Source organism: Xiphophorus maculatus, chromosome 15 (assembly GCF_002775205.1).
Source record: "Xiphophorus maculatus strain JP 163 A chromosome 15, X_maculatus-5.0-male, whole genome shotgun sequence".
Lineage (NCBI taxonomy): Eukaryota > Metazoa > Chordata > Actinopteri > Cyprinodontiformes > Poeciliidae > Xiphophorus > Xiphophorus maculatus.
Window position 1 is genome coordinate 6,419,368 of NC_036457.1, and position 17,784 is coordinate 6,437,151.

The following is a 17,784-nucleotide window of genomic DNA, read 5'->3' on the forward strand; positions in this document are numbered from 1 at the left end:
GCTTGGATAAACAATGACATTTTTAAAGAAAAGAAACTTATTGGCAGAAGTATCCTTAATTTATCAGTCACACTAATGAATATGATATTTGAACAAATAATCCAGTGAATACAGAAGCTGTATTGTCAGATAATTACTAATCAAAGCATGCTACTATTGGAGTCATTAGGATTTTCCAGCACATCCTGTATCACAGCTGGGTTTGCATTTCATATAAAAAAAAATCATAAATCATAAATAAAATAATTTTCCTCCCCCAGTTTTCCAAGGGTAAAATAACACCTAAATTTCTCTATTACCGAGTTTAAGAGTAATTAGCCGAGAACAGAGAGGGGTTGAGGGTTTTATGAATTATATTTCTCCTAACAGCATAAAGCAATTATTTTCATTTACCCCCACAGACTGAATCAGTTACAGAAGATTTAACTATGAAAAATTATGTACATGATTTTTATTCGGTGTCCTGAATTAGCTGGTATTAGACAAAGAGTAACGCTATCAACCACGGTAATCACAGTGCTTACATCTTATATTTTATTTTATTTAAAAACATTGTATGGAGAGTACATGTTTCGAGAATTTTCAAAATAAATTTTCCAAACTCAGGCTGAAAAGTGAGAGGAAACAATTAAAATGGAAATAAAAACTAACTTCTTAATTCAGACCATCGGAACAAAACTAAAGGTAAAGCAGAGTAGGTAAGCTGGAAATAAACATCTGCTGAAAGGACCCAGAAACTGGAGAAACAGTAATCTCATTCTGACCAGAGCAAACCAGATAAACACTAAAAACTAATTAGGAACAGGTGAAGATCATTTACTGATTGAACCCAGTTGTGAAACACAGACAGGAAAACAAGTTGGCCGTAAAGAAAAGAATCTCATGTTTCAAAATAAAACAAAAACTCAAGTAAAATGATCAAATAAATTTTGTCTAAGGTGCAGAAAACAAAAGCAGGATCTAAAATTCAAGCATACCGGACATTAGTAATTGCTTTAATGTATGCTTAATATTGTGTTGGCAAATACCAATAAAGAACTCCTGTTGGAATTTCAAGATAACAAATAATACAGACAATTATAAACTGTGATATGACTAACATGAAATGCTGGGGACAATGAATGTGTAGCATTCTCCCACTGCAAAGGTCCATCTTTAGTTCAGAGTTCGATTCAAAAACGGCAACCTCCACACCTGGGCCATTTTTTGGGTAGATTTCTATCTGTTTTTTTTTTCATTTACGAACTGATGGTAATTTTAAAAATACTTCCATAATTTAATTGTTGCTAACAGGCAACACTTATATGATGTTCTTTTGCCCAATAGAGCAGGTTGAGATTGCAAAACTGTCATATCCCACTTTTATAGAAAAATTATGATCACAAGTCCATAATAATTTACTGACTTAAAAACATAGCTCTTACTCTAAGAATTAATAAAAGTGATTTATGCCAAAGAACATTTGTGCACAGATTTTCATAATTTTCTGCAATTTTGCCAACTTGGGTCAAGTACAATTGACATTTTATTCTTAAGGCTTGAAGTATTCTTGGTCTCAAACAATTAAGCCAAAAACACAATTATCATTATTTTTTATTTAAAGGATGAAAGCTCAGGTGAAGTACTTCTTTTGTGCATACAGGTCATTTTAGGGCACTAGAGAGAAAGGAGAAAACATTTAAGACACTTTATATTCTGCATAAGGAGGGGTTTGCTGAAGTGGTCCCACTAGAGCAATAAGTAAAAACCATTGTTAGGAATTAGCCAAAATGCAATTGGTCTTAACCTTAAAATTACCAACATATTTAATCCTTTTAGAAAAGAATTACCAGTGGAAATGAAAAATATAAGATCAAGCTCAAGACAATATAATGGTCTACCTCCAATATGTTCTAATCGTGCACTATTTAATGTATTCATGTTGAATTCTTCTGTTTCCAAATATTAATTTGTAATTCCTGTCCAAATATCTGATGCCAAAGTGAATAAGATGAGGATCTCAAACTTTTGAATGAAACCACAGCATCTTTGAAAATAAAGTTAAATGCAAGTAACCAGTGGGAAAAAAAGGCCCAGGTCCCTGGCTGATGATTATTTACACATACCAGTCATCATCACCACCCAGGTGCAGATGGACAATGTGGAAGAGTTTGAACTCCAACTGCTGCTCAACTGTTCGGTTCCCATTGTAAAATCCAGATTGAAATGCTTTGACTGAATCTACTGGAACTCTCAACATACACATGGTTCAAATTTCTTAGCTGGGAAACATACATAACTGCATACGACATTGCATAAGAAATTCCTGGTTTGGATAAAACTGATTTGTTATGGCTAATTAGCATGTATAGGAAATCATAGTCCCTTATGTCTACATAGAAGGAAAACTAAAGCGAAGAAGAAAAAAAAAAATCAATCTGCAGACATTCTGTGTGTTTGTCCAGACGGGTCCAGCTGTTCGGCCAGATGTCAATACTGATGTGCTGTGAACATCTGAGACACCAAAAGACTCTTCCACAAACATTCTCATGCGCTTAACTACAGCTTATCATGAACACAATCAGTCAAACAGGCCATATCCAAGTCTTTCAACAGTGATATTAACAGTGTTGGTCCAGCATTGGTATTCAGAGTGTTAGACAGACAATATTTCACAAAACCTTTTATTTTCTTTTCCAAATTCCATTATTAATGGTCAATGACTGGATACATTTTAGAGTGTTTTCAAAGATAGGGAGCCAGAATTGATGAGATCATCATTGAATCTGATCATTTTGGTTGTCACTACTTTTCGTAAATGGGTGATGACAGGAGAATATTGGTTTTGATGTTAGCACTACCACTAACCACTGAAAAATGACAAAATATTTAGATAAAATTGGTCAAATTGGTAAATGGCTCAGTATGAATTAACTAAATCTGTTTGACTAACAAAGAAAGACAAGCAAGCATCAGGAAGCAAACCACATTTCACTGCATGTGAAATCCCTTTATGAAAAGAAATAAAGATGTTTATGGTGGACCTCCAGTGTTTGCGGGAGGTTAAGAACAACAACTGTCCTGGAAACTATTTGAAGTACAAAAAACACGGGGAAGCAAAAGGAAACACACATTTCTACAGCCTTATCTAAAAAAATAAATGTTTTAATTATTTTATTTAACCTTTATTTGACCATGCAGGGCAGACTGATTGTAAGACCAGTGCAAGATGAGAAAAAGTCAACCTTTTTCACTGATGATCACGCCCACAACAATAAACTGTTTTTTAAATGCTGTATCACAAACCTTTCAGCATCTATCTATTGTAACTGTTCTTTTGGGTGTCTCAAGATTTTAAAACTGATATTTGTAAAGCCTCTAGAGACGCCTGTCAGAGAAGAGTGTGCTCTGCTCTTTACATCATTCTGATGCTGACATATTTTTTATTTGAACAGTTTCAGTCTGATGTTTTAGCTCTTAAGAGCCAAACAATCTGCATTAATGTCTTCTAAAGATAAATTCTATCCACACCTAAGACTTTTAATCCCAAATAAAATAAAAGACATTCTGTCTTTTAGTCATATGACAAACAGATAATTCAAACTCCAGTTTTAGTTGAGACTTTAACGCTAGATCAAAATACTTTCTCCCATGGATTTATTTTTATAGCTCTGCTATACACCGTGCCAGGAAATCAAGCCAATATCCTATGTATTCTGAGATTTGATTCAAAATCTGGAAAAGACGTTGCTTACTAATACACGTGGTAGACTGTAAAAGCTTAAAAGAATTATGGTACCTTCATTTGAGTCAGCTAATATTTTAAGCTTATTAATAAATCTGGTTAGTCTTGCTCTGTCAAACTGGCTGGGAAAAATAAATCAATGTATCAAAAGATGGTGGCATGATTTTTGTTTGACTGTGGTAAGAGGTGAAAATATTAAAAGCCCATGTTTAGATTATGCCTTTCTCTAAAGATGTATCTCATTTCACATTAACCTGTTGAGTCAAAAAGTGCACATTACATAACACTTATTTTTTTTTATAATAATAATTTTTATAATAATAATAATCTAGGTTCCACCTCTTACACCTGTTAATGTAGCAGCCTTACACTAACAACAATTACCATTTCAATGCACCAAATCAACTTGTCTGATTTAATTATTAGCTGCACTAGCTTTCAAATGGTTACATTTTCCTAATCTGTCAGTAGTTACTGATGCATCTCTCCTGCTTCTGCAGAAAGCATTATTGGAAAAACTGGAATGTTTGACATTTCACCCAAAACATTTTCCTAAAAATGCAACGTGACTGCCTGACATATGCAACTTAACAGCAAGAGTAAAAAAAAAAAAGTTTACTTGCACTATTGACAATTTTTATGTCATCAAATCTTACACATACAGTTTTATCCAACTTAATTTGGGAAACATGTTGCTACAGTTTTTGAAAATACAAAATGTAGAGATATGGGTTATTGGCTTACATTACGCCAATAATTGGCTTACAATAATTGGCTTATTGTAAGCCAATTATTGGTTTACAATAATAGATACATATTAGCGTACTAGTTTATCTAGTATGCTACTACTTGCGTATCTGATCATAGGCCATGTCAATTTGAAAATCAACATTATTTTAAAACTTGAACATTAGACACAGTTGATCTTGGTTTAGTAACATTTTCAGATTTAACTCTCCAAACACTGGAAGACCACCAGCATCTGTTTTTTAAATGTCCAATCAAGGTTGATCAAAACAAAGACACAGAAAGATAGACTTAGTTAGCTTGTAAAATCAACTTCAACCACATTTAGGCATCAATGTATTTTTATGGAGACAGTTTTTTTTATTTATTTTAGTTAGAAGGCAAGATCATATTTCCTCTTCACTATTCAACAAAAGTTTTCACAGTTGGAAGTTCTGTCGTTAGAGGTACGGAATACCAAAACCAAGAGAGTTTATTCCTGGTTCACAGTCACATGCTTTCATTTGTACTGGGATATCCGGAATACTTCTTCAATGCACTTTCTTTGAGATGGTTCTGAAGAAGCAAAGCACAGACTAACTCGCTGTTTTTTTTACTGTACTTTACTTTGTAGTTACTACTAGCAACAGCAGCTCAAATACTTCCTGTGGTATTCTTACTACAGTTTGAGAACTGTGGGCCTAACCAGCTGGCTCTAAAGTCTGTGCAACATGTACCATGACAACTTCTGAGAAGTCAAAATTATATATAAAAAAATAAATATTTGCATGATTTAAATTGAGACTAATGACATTTGTCTTCTCTTTGCAAGGCAAGACAACCGAGAAATGGGAAATGTGTAGAAAGGACATGAATTCATGTTTCATATTCGCTGAATGACGAGGGACACAAGAGCTGTCTGACTATAGTTTTATGACAGTCACACACATAGCTCAGGTTTATCACCTTCCATTCTCTTCTCTTTGCTCTGATAACCATGGTAACCTGTCTGTAGGTCTGTCTGATGGCCTTTTTTTTCTTGACCTGTACGCTCTGTTAAGCAGATGTCTCAGAGGCTTAACTGCTATGAAGGATCTAAATTATAATACTGTTAGCCTCTATAAGTACGGTAAAAACTGGAGAGACACATTCAAAGAAGTATTACTATTGAACATTCAATAGTATATTGTTTAGCAATTATTACAAGAAAAGTAATGAGCATTTTTGATAAAATGCACCATGTTTGCACCATGAGCAAAAATGTAAAGTCAAAGACAAAAAGCACTTCTCCTTCAAAGTCACAAACTAACTTCAGTCATTATGATGACCAAAGCTTTAAGAAAACAAACAGGTGATTGTTGTAACATAAAGTCCACCTTCACACTGCACAGGACACTGATTTGTCCAAACATCATTGTCCAATTAATGGGCAGGGTTATGGGTTGTTGGCTGAAAACCCAAACATTTTAAAGTTTTGCTTGGATTGTAGAGGGTAAATTATGAGATCATACAACTAGGAATGCAATGTTTCTTAACAATATTAACCATTTCGATCAATGCAAATGAATAAGATTTATTCTCTCAGTAGGATCTAGATTACAAGTTTGCAGTTTGCTGCCGAGTACAGCAGTAAGGATGAGTCATTTCCTCTCTAGTCTGAGGACACGGTTTTCTAGCAGAAAAGGGTGAAATGCTCCGTCCAGTTTGGGGGATTGTCTACAGCATGTAAAGGAGTTTACAAAGCTGGGTGGCTTGTTCAGGAGTGCTGTCAGCATGGCACCGCACATGGAGGAACAAGGGGGTTTCAGCAGTAATTAGAGCCTTCATGTAGTCTGAGGCAGTGAAGAAAGACCTGGAACAAAAGGGAAAGCTCTCCCTTTATTAGATTCTTCTATTCTTCTATGTTCCAAATCTTACTCATCATAATAAACAACATGGATCAGGAAGATCTGGACTGAGCTTCCAGACAACGCTTTATTGAAGAGATAATTTGAGTAACTCCATCTAAAGCATGATTGTCATACTCCAGTCCTCAATAGCAGATGTCCTTATCTTTTGATACAACACACAGGAAACAAATAATTAGGTCATTAGCAGGACAGTGCAAAAGTTGACTGCATGCTGAGAATGACAATTCAGCTTTTTAAGGTATATTGGATCATAGACATCTAAAAGTTGAAGGACACGTGCTCTCGAGGGCTACAATTTTAGACTTGCTAACTAGGGAGAACTCAAAGTAGAGTCTCTTCTTGTCCAAGTCAGAGTAAATTGGTTGTGGTGTTTCAGCAAATTGTTTAGGATACTCACTTTGTGAATTATCCCCCTGTAAGGGGATCTCTCTAGATCTGGGGACATCTTGGGATCCTTCGATGTCTACACTGGACCTGCTACCTCTGTGACCCAATACCAGATAAGTGAAGAAACAGATTCTGGATCAGAATGAATTTCTATCAGTTGTTTCCTAACATTTCTACTAAATGAAAGCCAAAATGTGAGAAGATCAACACTACTACGTTACAACTTGCAGTTTAGTTACCTTTATAGTGGCGATACGCTGTATCACAAACTGTTAATATATGAAAGCTTAAAGGAGACTTTCATTTCTTGAGCGCTTTGTCTAAAGATAAAAATTAAATCCATACAGAGAACTTCTTACTAATCATGAAAGAACGTGCTGTTTCATTTCATCTGAAGGTAGTTTTAAGAATGAGCAGACCTTATCTTTTATTCAATAAAATCAGACACACAACACAAGCATCAGTGACAGTTTTTGAAATAAGTAATACTGACAACTGACAACCATGACATTATGATTAGTGTATGGGCACCAGATAAAAATATGCAACTTATCTGTCAGTTGTGCCTTGAAGTAGCTTTCTATTCCTTTAACGCAAGTGTAATCAATGCTGAGTTGGCATCCCTGACTTGCTGCTGAGCATAGATGGAGTATTTCACGTTTTATGTGCAGTAATACATTGTTTTTTTTTATTGCATTAAAAGATTTAAAATATTTCCTGCATTTTGATTGGTTACGGGGTGAAGCACAAGGAGATGTCCTCATGGTCAAGAACCACTGCCAGTAAGCACCATTCAACAACATTCAGACATCAGTCCATGTGTTTAAATGGTAACACAGGTAACAGAAAACATAGGATCACTGAATCGTCCTACGTATCAGATTTTGATACCCTTTAGTCATCTTTATCTCATTGAAAACAGTCATTTATTAACATGTCCAGTGTCCATTAAATCTAAGGACAAACTCTTCACATTTCCACAAACTCAAGGTGGCAGCATATTCTGTTTCATCCTATAAAGATTTCTTATTTCATTAAGAACTGAATTTTATTTACTTTTTCCGTCATGGTCGAAGATGATATGCAGGGCGTTCTTTGTTCTGTGAGTGTGCGTGCGCACGTATTGCATGTGTGATGGATGTGTTATTGTGGAGTTTTGAGGCTAGATGTATGCTTGATGGAATAAAAATACGGTTGAAAAAGACAAGATCATCTCTCTCTGTATCCCTGTGTAAGTTTCCATCTCGCCCTCCTCCCTTAGTGTTGGGCTGTGAGAAAGAGATATGGATGAAAGGAAAAATATAAATAAATAAAAGATTGATGGAGAGCAAGAGATGGATGGAGGGATTCCCAGAGAAAGATAAAGCGCTGTTTAAAAGGGTCAGGCCCAGGAGAGGAATGAGGGATGAGGCTGCCATAATCCTGTAATACTCACACACCAACGTTCAGAACCCTTTTACACAGGTATTAACATACTGATGTGTGTATGCATGTTAACACACAGATGCAGAGCAACATCCTGGATAGAGACACTCAGAAGACGATCTGAATTCAAGACAATGGTGCATCACAAGACTCAGACACAGAGGAGAATACGGATCTTGATTAAACATTGGTTTCTATTCTTTGAGTAAAAGCAACATAAACACCAACTTCCTATGGACTTAGCTTTAAAAAATACCATAAAACAACATTGTTAGCCAAGTTAAAAACAATTTCCTTTTCTCCTTTCATATTACTGGAGTTCAGGAAAAGGAATGTTAGCCCTGGGGCATAAAAAAATAATGCATGCTGAAATCTTCAACAAATCTTTGAAAATGCACTCATGTAGGTAAACTGCAGCTACGCTTACGTTCACAGTCCTAATATTTTACATAAGTATCTTATTCTCTTCAGATATCCAGCTTGCTTTTAAATTCAGGCAGAGAAAATTGCCTTGTTGAAATGATAATGTGTTGCAAAATTAGATTGATATCTATTCATAACCACAATCATGTGGTAGGCCATGAAGCTTCATTATGAATGATGTTGCAATAGTTACACTTTTACTTTCAAATTCATGTGGAATGCCTAATTATTCTATACCTTTTTTTTTATTTTGGTTTGAATTTTTTAAACAGTTTTTGTCAGTTTTGATCCATAATCACATTCTTGTTTTCAGCCCTTTTCTTGAGGTATACTTACTCCAACACAGTGAATGTGACAAGGCTTTCCCTCTGAGTGTAAAACATTTATGAACCGTCCAATATTTTATTATGTATCAATTTTAAGAAGCCAGAGTTTATTGTAATATCATTTGATTTTAAGAAATGTTCAATTAATCTTATGATTATAAAGTTACTGCTCCAAGAACACTGTTTATCAAACTGTCAATGTCTCACACAAAACTTAATCGCTTGGGTTTATTCCTGTTTTATGCTTTAAGAGTTTATAGTTCTTAGTTCAGTTGGGTGAAAAAAGCAAAATCTAAAAATATCCAAATAAAATAGCAAAAGACAGCGAAGAAGCTGGGAGACCCACTGCCACAGATAATCTTTTTTAAAAACTACAAGAAAGACTGGCTCATTAAAAAGTAAAATGTAAAAGAAGAGCTACTCAAGATTTGCTCTTGTGCTGTACTGTAATTACTTACTGAAAAGGTCATTGCCTCTCTAAAAGATAATACAGAAACACGACATCCACTGAACTTCGCATTTAAGATTTTGAACTTTCTGTGCCTGTTTCTTCCTTGTGATCCCTCTTCAAACGGCAGAGGATAAACATTCTTTCTTGGTTTTGTTTCTTCAGACTTAAAAAAAACCCAACATGAATATAAATCAATTTTTTTTTATCCATCTGTCTTTACATCTTCTGACCACTATTTTGTCAACCTCGGGGGTATTCATGGAAAATTGTAATGAAAACTAAGTCAACATCCTGCTCTCACCAAGACTTCCTGTCCCGGCAGTGTGTGTCTTTGTGGGTTACTCGCAGCAATGAGGTTTTAAATTAAATGCAAACATTTGTAAAAAGAAACAACAAAGTAAATAGAGATCAAAAACTGCTTAAAAAAGCAAGGGAAAGAGAACCACAGTCAGATCAAAGGCTTAAAGTGAAATCACATTATTAATCTCACTTAAAAGTGTTAATGATTTCAAGAAAACAAAACCATTTTCTGTCCTATCATTACACACTTTTGTAGTATGACTGCACAAGGTTGCTTTGACAGACATTCTTTCGTTTAGATGTTTATTAATCCAATTATACAAAATTTTAGAAAAATACACTTTGAGTATAGAATAAAGATTTTTCTAGCTGGATATATACTCACTGGAAGGAAATCAGAGCCTAACATGTTGTTCTTTCCCAAATGACCCGTACTGCGAGACACATCAAACACATCGTGTGTAATTCTTGATCTGTACACTCGCCTTCCAGACACACTCAATCTCAGACTAAACAGGAAATTAGCTAACTTTTAGACAGTTAATACCCTTCTTAGACACAAACAAACACAAACTGGGACCTAGACATTTCAACTGGAGGCTAAAGTCACTAATGTGCTGCAAACTGGGGAGGGTGTTTATCTCTCAGAGACGCATCTGGTTTTGCTAGTAGTAATTAAATTCATTTTGAAGCCCTAAATGGACATATAAAAACAACATGGGAGGTCTCAGGCAAAATGACTCTGACACAATAAAAATCTCTGTTCTTTGACACACTGGATCCCATTTTCCTAATTGTGATGACGGGTGATGCAACAATCATTTTAAATCACACTCCGTTTTGTGTCATTGTACTTTTACTAAATGCAATGCCCCGAATTTGTTCCAGTACTCATATTTTTAATTATTCTGATCAAAGTCTGAAATCCATAATCGGTTCCTTCTGCAGGTACAGAAGGACTGTTCTGCAGGACAGAAGAAAAATAAAGTGACTTAGAGTGATCTATAATTCTCTATTGTTACTGTTTAGCAATAGAAGACCCAGAACTGAAAAGCAACAAGCGCCATTCGTCAGTTGTTATGTTTCTCTCAGCTGGGGTAATGAATGCAGCTTTTTTAATTAGGGATACTGAAAAAACATTTTTTGTCTGCAAACCTGCTGAACTGGAGTTGTAGAATACGAGAGAATCCAATGAAATTAGAGGAAACATTTCCCTGCCAGTTTCTATAGTCTGCCGTCAACCTATTCTTGTGTGTCGGTCAATCTGCAGGAAGGACTGACTGTGGGTGCATAAAGGCGCTGTCTGAATGAAACCAGATTTATTCAAACAGAGGGAGTGTTCTCCCTTTTTATAACTGAGAGAGCACGAAGCAGATTAAAAGACGAAAAGATAATTTATTTATGTCTATATTTTACATCATATATTAGACAAGATACATCTTGTTTTCAGTTTGGATACTTTTTTTTTTCTTTTTACCAAAAATGTTGTTTTAAACATATTTTACTGTGAAAATTACAGTTGAAAAAAAAAATCAATCTAGAAATTGTCAAGTAAAGCAAAAATAAAAAGTAAAAAGGAAAAGTCAGAGACGAGGGGAGGGAATGTTTATGTGCAATAACTCCAAGATAAGTGTTTGAAGTGATTTAGCTGAGCTCAGATCAGTCGGCAGTAAATCTATCCTCTGATGGTCCAACTGCTCTCTCACATACTCACACCCAATCCATACCTGATGAGGCAGTGATGAGAGCTTAGTTAAATCATCCCCAAGCACCTCGGACGAATAAATGTGTATGCTTGTGGTTGTGTATGATTTAAGATGGAGCTATTGGTGATAGCCTTAGTATGTACTTACACTCCGACCTGCAGCCAAGGCCAATACACGTGCACACACAGCTACACACTCTCAAGGGAATAAAGTGGAGATGTTGGTGCGCGTAATGAAAACATGCCAGTGAGTAGATTTACAGGAGAGAGCAACTTGACCTCTGATCCCACAAACGATCTAATCTTCTCATGGCTACAAGCACTATATTCTCCAGCAACCTCCCAATAACATACAACAGAATGACTCTCTTGGGAGAATAAAAATTTTTATATTTTGATTTGCATTTGTCACACTTAAAACTGTTGATTGCTCCTACTCTTTAAGTTTAAATGCTACTCGGAGAGAAGAGAGTGGGCGCAGACTTTCAAAACTTGCAAAGCTTAAACGCTGACACTGCTCGACCTTTTAGAAATTAAAATTCTAACATGACCACAGAGGGGGAAAAATAACTAAATATTTCAATTTGTTATATGTGCTTATTTAGATATTTTGTAGTCGCAGCTGGTTAGACAAAGCATCTTTCTCAAACTCGCAGAGTTTTAAAATAAAAGTAGGACAATATCGGGTACTGACAAATCTTTCAGACTCTTGATTATTTTACACGCTGTTATTTTTAAAAGAAACTGAAAGGTGTGAAAATATGAATATCAAACACGGTTTCATGGCCAGTGGTGCTTTTGAAAAGCGAAAACATGCAAAGCCAATCTGTGAAGTTTAATAAATTGTCTCTTGGCTGAAAGGACTGCGTTGAGGGACTTGAGTTCAAAAAACCTTTAAAGGGAAAAATGCTCTACTAATAACCACCAAAAGCACAGTGGCTGCTATAACTTTTAAAGTGGAGAAAAACATGAACTCTTCACAGAGCATGTTCACTGGCCAACTGAGCAACTGGGGCAAAGAACCTTGGAAACCAATTTGTCCAAAAACCCTATGTTTACTCTGGCTGAAGATCTGTGAGTTAGATGTGGAGAGAGGAAAATGGAACAACCATGGCATCATATTACAACTATAGTCACCAGAATTAAGTATCTTTTCAATAAAATATGCCATAAAAAAGCATACGCTATGGAGTTCTCAAAATGAAACTATGTGATGTTTTTTTTATGTAAGCCTCTTACATCTTAATGCGTAACATGTCAATTAAACTGTAGCCCACCTATGAATGTATTTTCAGGGAACACATCAAACCCACTGCTTCCATGTGTGACATCCTGGGGGAATCCAAATAAATGAGTCAAGATATCAGGAAGAGAACTGTGGACCTCCACAAGACCAGTTCATTCTTGTGCACAATTTGCAGATGGCCTCAGGCACCAAGTTAATCTGTTTAAACAGTTACATGGAAGTTTAAACACAAAAAAGAAGCAATTTCTCCAAAAACAGCAGATAAAAAGTCAAATTACACTGTTAAATTCACACAGGGAAAAAGCCCTACGTCTTTGGAGATTTTTTAAATGAAAAAATAATTTAAATGAAAACCTTAATGCCTACAAGCCTGAAAACACCACCCTAGTTGTGAAGCAAGAGGGTGGCAGTGTCATGTTGTGGGAATTTTTTGGTGTAAGACGGTATAATGAGGAAAGAGCACTAAGCAAACACTGTCTTGATACATCAGCCAGGGAGGAATTTAAGAAGAACAGGGTCAATGTTTTGAAGTGGAGCTATGATCTCAACCCCAGGAAAATAAAATGTAGGCACAGCTGATAAGATTTATAGAAAAAAATATTAAAGAGGTATATATAAACTACTACTTTGAAACAAGTTAATTTTCTAAAGAAATCTCTCTTATTGTTCTGTGGCATTTAGAGAATGGAAATTATTTTTGTAACCCTAACTCACCTAATACAAGGAAGGTTTAGAGTCTTTTTTGCAGTGTATGTAAACAGCTGGCTTCAATTGTATATTGATTATGTGTAGGTTAGATTAAGGCAAGCTGTGGGAGAGAAAATGATAGGCTCATTGTCTCTTCACAACCACAGCGCTTGAAGGATATTCCCAACTGGTATTGGTCAGGACCTAACAAAATTGTCTGATGGAAGGAAAAGAATGAACTGGTAACACAGTCAGCTGGGTCAAGGCTTATTGGTGCCTGCATGGATCAAATGTTTTGTATAATTCAAGGAAAGGTGACAGTTTCTGAAAAAGGTGAATGCTAGTATATTGTGTACAAGCTAAATTGATGCATGCTGGTCGGGATGCTCACGCTGACCTCTGTCCACAGATGTAAGAGACAACAATGGAAATATGAGCATTACATTAAAACCCCAGAGCAAACCCAGAAGGTGAATTGGTCTTGAAGTTGATGCCTTTCAAGTTCGAAATAATCTGGAAGTAAAACAGGAACCTATTCATTTGTTACTGTTTTATTAATCAGAATCAAACAGGTCACAGGGACACAAGCCTTCCACAGAATACCTCTAAAACCACAGAGGCTGTGTGTCCAGGTTCAGACCCTGGTAGAGTCTCCAATAGTGAACGGACCTCAAGAAAGACAGAAAGATTTAAGAATTATTTGATGGCAAACAACCCCAGAAAATAAATTTAAGCATAAGGCAGTTAGAGAAAGATGAATTGCTTGATTGAAATACTGTAAAGCAACCAGTTTGCTTTACAGTACCCCATCTGGACATGCTGCAAAATCTTACTTGTAACTCTAATTTCCCCAAAGACAGTGTTCTTGTGTCTAGTGAAGGGTCTAAAAAATGAAATGATTCATCCATCTCTGGAGTAGAATCTAGAGATGGATCTCAGTAAATTTAAAATGTACTGATGAACCAGGAACATTTAGCCAGAGTTAAAGATGAGCCCCAACAACAACAATGAAGAGCTTATGCTGAGTCCTTTGTAACACAAAAATATATATATATATATTGGTCTTGCTTTTATCTTAGTGTTGTAAGACAAGCAAAGATGTAAACATCAAAGAAAATCTCTGTAAACAGCTAAAGTATGTTGATAACAGTAAATTATCTCCATATTACGATAATATGACCAAAATGTAAAATTTAATTTGATTAAGTACCGGTATATAATTAATAAGATATATGTAAAATGCTACTTATAATAATTGAAGACGGACATTTTAAAATGAAGATATAAGACAGTATGTATACTAAAATGGTTTTAGGAATAAAATTAAATTAGATTAAATAAACACTTAATGTTTTTTGCCATAGCAGTTTATTTTTGTTACACCAGATAGATTACTTTTTTCAGAGTATAGATTTGAACTATCTTTCAGATACTTTCAGATTTAAAAAATATGCAACAAATGGAGAATATGCTGTATACATGTAGATGTACTCCGCACCAGTGTGCTGAGCTTCTCAACTTGTCCGTGTTTTCTATTTGTCTGGCCAGGAAATAACATTTTCTAGAAGCGACCAGTGGGGTCACAAGGGATTGTGGGTAATTGGAAATCCAGATGGATGAGCATGAGCTTCTAGGAAGAGACGGTTGCTGCGGAGATCAAACTGAACATGCTCCAAAGCATTAATGTTGCTCATCTCTGTCTGTGTACCCCTCTTATTCTTTTACTTTTCCCTTGGTCTTCCAATTTTCCTCAAGATTTCAGCCCTCATTTCTTCTCTTCTCCTGTGCTCTTCATCCATCGGTCAGCTCTTCAGCTGACCGATGAGTGCCACTGGGCCAGACAGGAAATCACATACAATCCAAGGTGAGTGGGTGGATCCGGAGGGAGCAATCAACTAAATATGTCCTAAAGGAACTCACACTAATCACATGGAATATTTCCCAAACATCATCTCCATTGTTTTTGTTGAGGAGCAATTTCTTTATCCGGGTAAGAATCAGTACTTGTGGGTAGCAAACCTTTAGAAAGGGCCTGATGAGACCAAAGGTCTCAGCTTTTAGTTTTTCTGATGGCAGCAATTTAGATGATGTCAAAACTTCTTAAAGCTAGCAAGCTGAAACTTGCATTGAAAACATCACTGCATGCCAATAAAGATGGAAAACACATGTTAAGACTTGATTGTGGAAATGTGTACAACAAAGGAAGTTCTGTGAACCAAATGGGCCAAAAACAAAATTCATCAGGTTAATTTATTTCATTCTAACTGATAAAATCTATGGCATCTTGCAAAAGCAAGAAAATTAAATACATTTGAAGTGAGGATAGAAAAAGTGAAAGCTGATTGGAAAAATGGTCACTATATGACTTTGAGGATTGAGCTTAATCAGTTGGTAAGGAAGAATGTGCTCAAATTATCAGCCTCTACATGTGCAAGATATTAGAACAAACTTGCAGTTGAACTTGGGTTCAACAAAATACTTGTTTAAGGGACTGAAATGCTTGAAGCATTTTTTGTTTCTCATTCATGAACATTTTAAAAACATACCATCTTCCTACAACTTCAAAATGCTGAATTATTTTAGGTTTAACATGTTTGAGTCCACAAACATATTAATCTGTAAGGTCTTTTCTCATAAATGACTCCAAATCTGCTGTTGTTTAAAACAACACCCATTTGAATTTCTCCTATTATTTGTCAGTCTTAAAAAATGAGGTTCTCTTTTTGTGTTTTTTTATGTTTATTACATTTTTTGTTTTACACACAGACGCTCCCTTCAGGGAACAAACAGATCTTAAAAACAATGCTATGGATATAACTGAATCTGAACAGCACATTGCTGCCTCATCACTTTTAACAAGAGCTAATGAATTCGCATCTGCTATTAGCTGACCCCTGGCTACTGCTAACAGCTCTGGCACTGGAAATGTTCAGGTTAGATTAAGAGAAGCAGAAACGCAGAATCCATTAAAAATACGCACTGGACACTAATAGATTGTGTATCCATGTCTACAGAGCTTTACAATGGTCTTAAGCTTAATGAGATTGGGAATTTCAATGTTGTTGTTTTTTTCCAGAGCAAATCAGCACACTCACTCTTAGCCTTTTCCATAACTGGCAGCTTCAGTGAGTGTGTTGAGAGGTTTAGAATAACAGCAAGAACATAAATTTGCCAATTTCGACAAGGGGTCTCAAATAACATTAATATATGGTTGAGTGAATACAATACAGCATCGACTACAATGCTCTGTCTATTGAGTTTAGATGCATGGTTGACCAAAGTATCTGTTACACATGCTTACATTATTCGTTTGAGTCTGTATGTGTGTAGTAACTTTAGTGTGAATGAAAGAAAGTGGGAAATCGCTGAGTGTGTGTTGGGTGTACAGCATTTGTTACAGTGGCACTACAGACAAACTGCTCCCTGGATAGACATTGATTTTCACCCAATGGATCTGGCTGTTAGCAAACCTAATAGCTTGGTGGGTAATGGCTACAGGTTATGAATGGGCCCCTAAGTGCGGAAGTGTGGCGTGGATGGGAAAAAGAAAAAGACAAAACAAATGGACAAAGGGTAACATCATTGAGTAAAAAGTTAAAAATGAGGAAGGATTAAGAAATTAGTAATAGAGAGAAGGTATGCAAGACAAAAGATGGGGAGAGTTTAAGAAATGAAAAACTAACAAGTCAAGGACACTGAAGCTGAAGGGAAAAACAAGCACTAGATCAGTTGTGAGTGGAAACTGGAGACGCTATTTACCATTGCTGCTAATAGGTTTCAAAAGGAAGCAAGTTGTTAGCTAAATGAATGGGCCCTAAATGACACATTACCACGTTAAAGGCTGATTCTGCACATTGTTAGAGCTCTGACTTCTCTATGCATCATCAGTGCTGTGTACTAGTGTAAGCTTGCCACTAGTGTACAGGTCTGCTGAGTCAGCAAATAGACACAAAAAAATATGGACATCAGCAGAGGACTATGGAGAAATGCATTGCTTTAGAAAAAAAAACCTGGAGGGGTTTTTGCTTTGGTTTAAGTTAGTTTGTGTATGCAGTATTTGAAATTCTCTGATCTTCTGCTCACCTACATCTGACCAGCTAATTTCTCTTATGCAGTCTAAAAAAGTGTTACTTCACCTCCAACAAACCATCTTTCTGAAAACAATAGATCAGTCTGAAAAAAATATTTTCCTTACATTCCAAACTATTTTATATCACTTCTTTTTATATGAAAGACTTTCTTAGACAAGTTACAAGATCATGAACGTTAACAACTTTTTTCCTTTTTATTAAATTAATCCAGAATTAACTATCAATGAATGTACATCAATTATTGCACTTCAGACCTTTTACCTTAGACAACCTCTCACAGCAGTAGATGCACATGAGATACAAACAATGTCCCGTGACACGGCACACAAATCTAAAATGCTAAAGGTCGCGGAGTCTAGGAAGGACTTGATATCAAAGAATGG

At 35.8% G+C, this 17,784-nt stretch overlaps 1 protein-coding gene across 9 annotated transcripts in view; it reads right to left on the minus strand.

The window, feature by feature from the left end:
- The window catches only part of lama2 (laminin subunit alpha 2), a 156,758-nt gene that overhangs the window by 120,866 nt on the left and 18,108 nt on the right, over positions 1-17,784 (minus strand). The window lies entirely within an intron of this gene.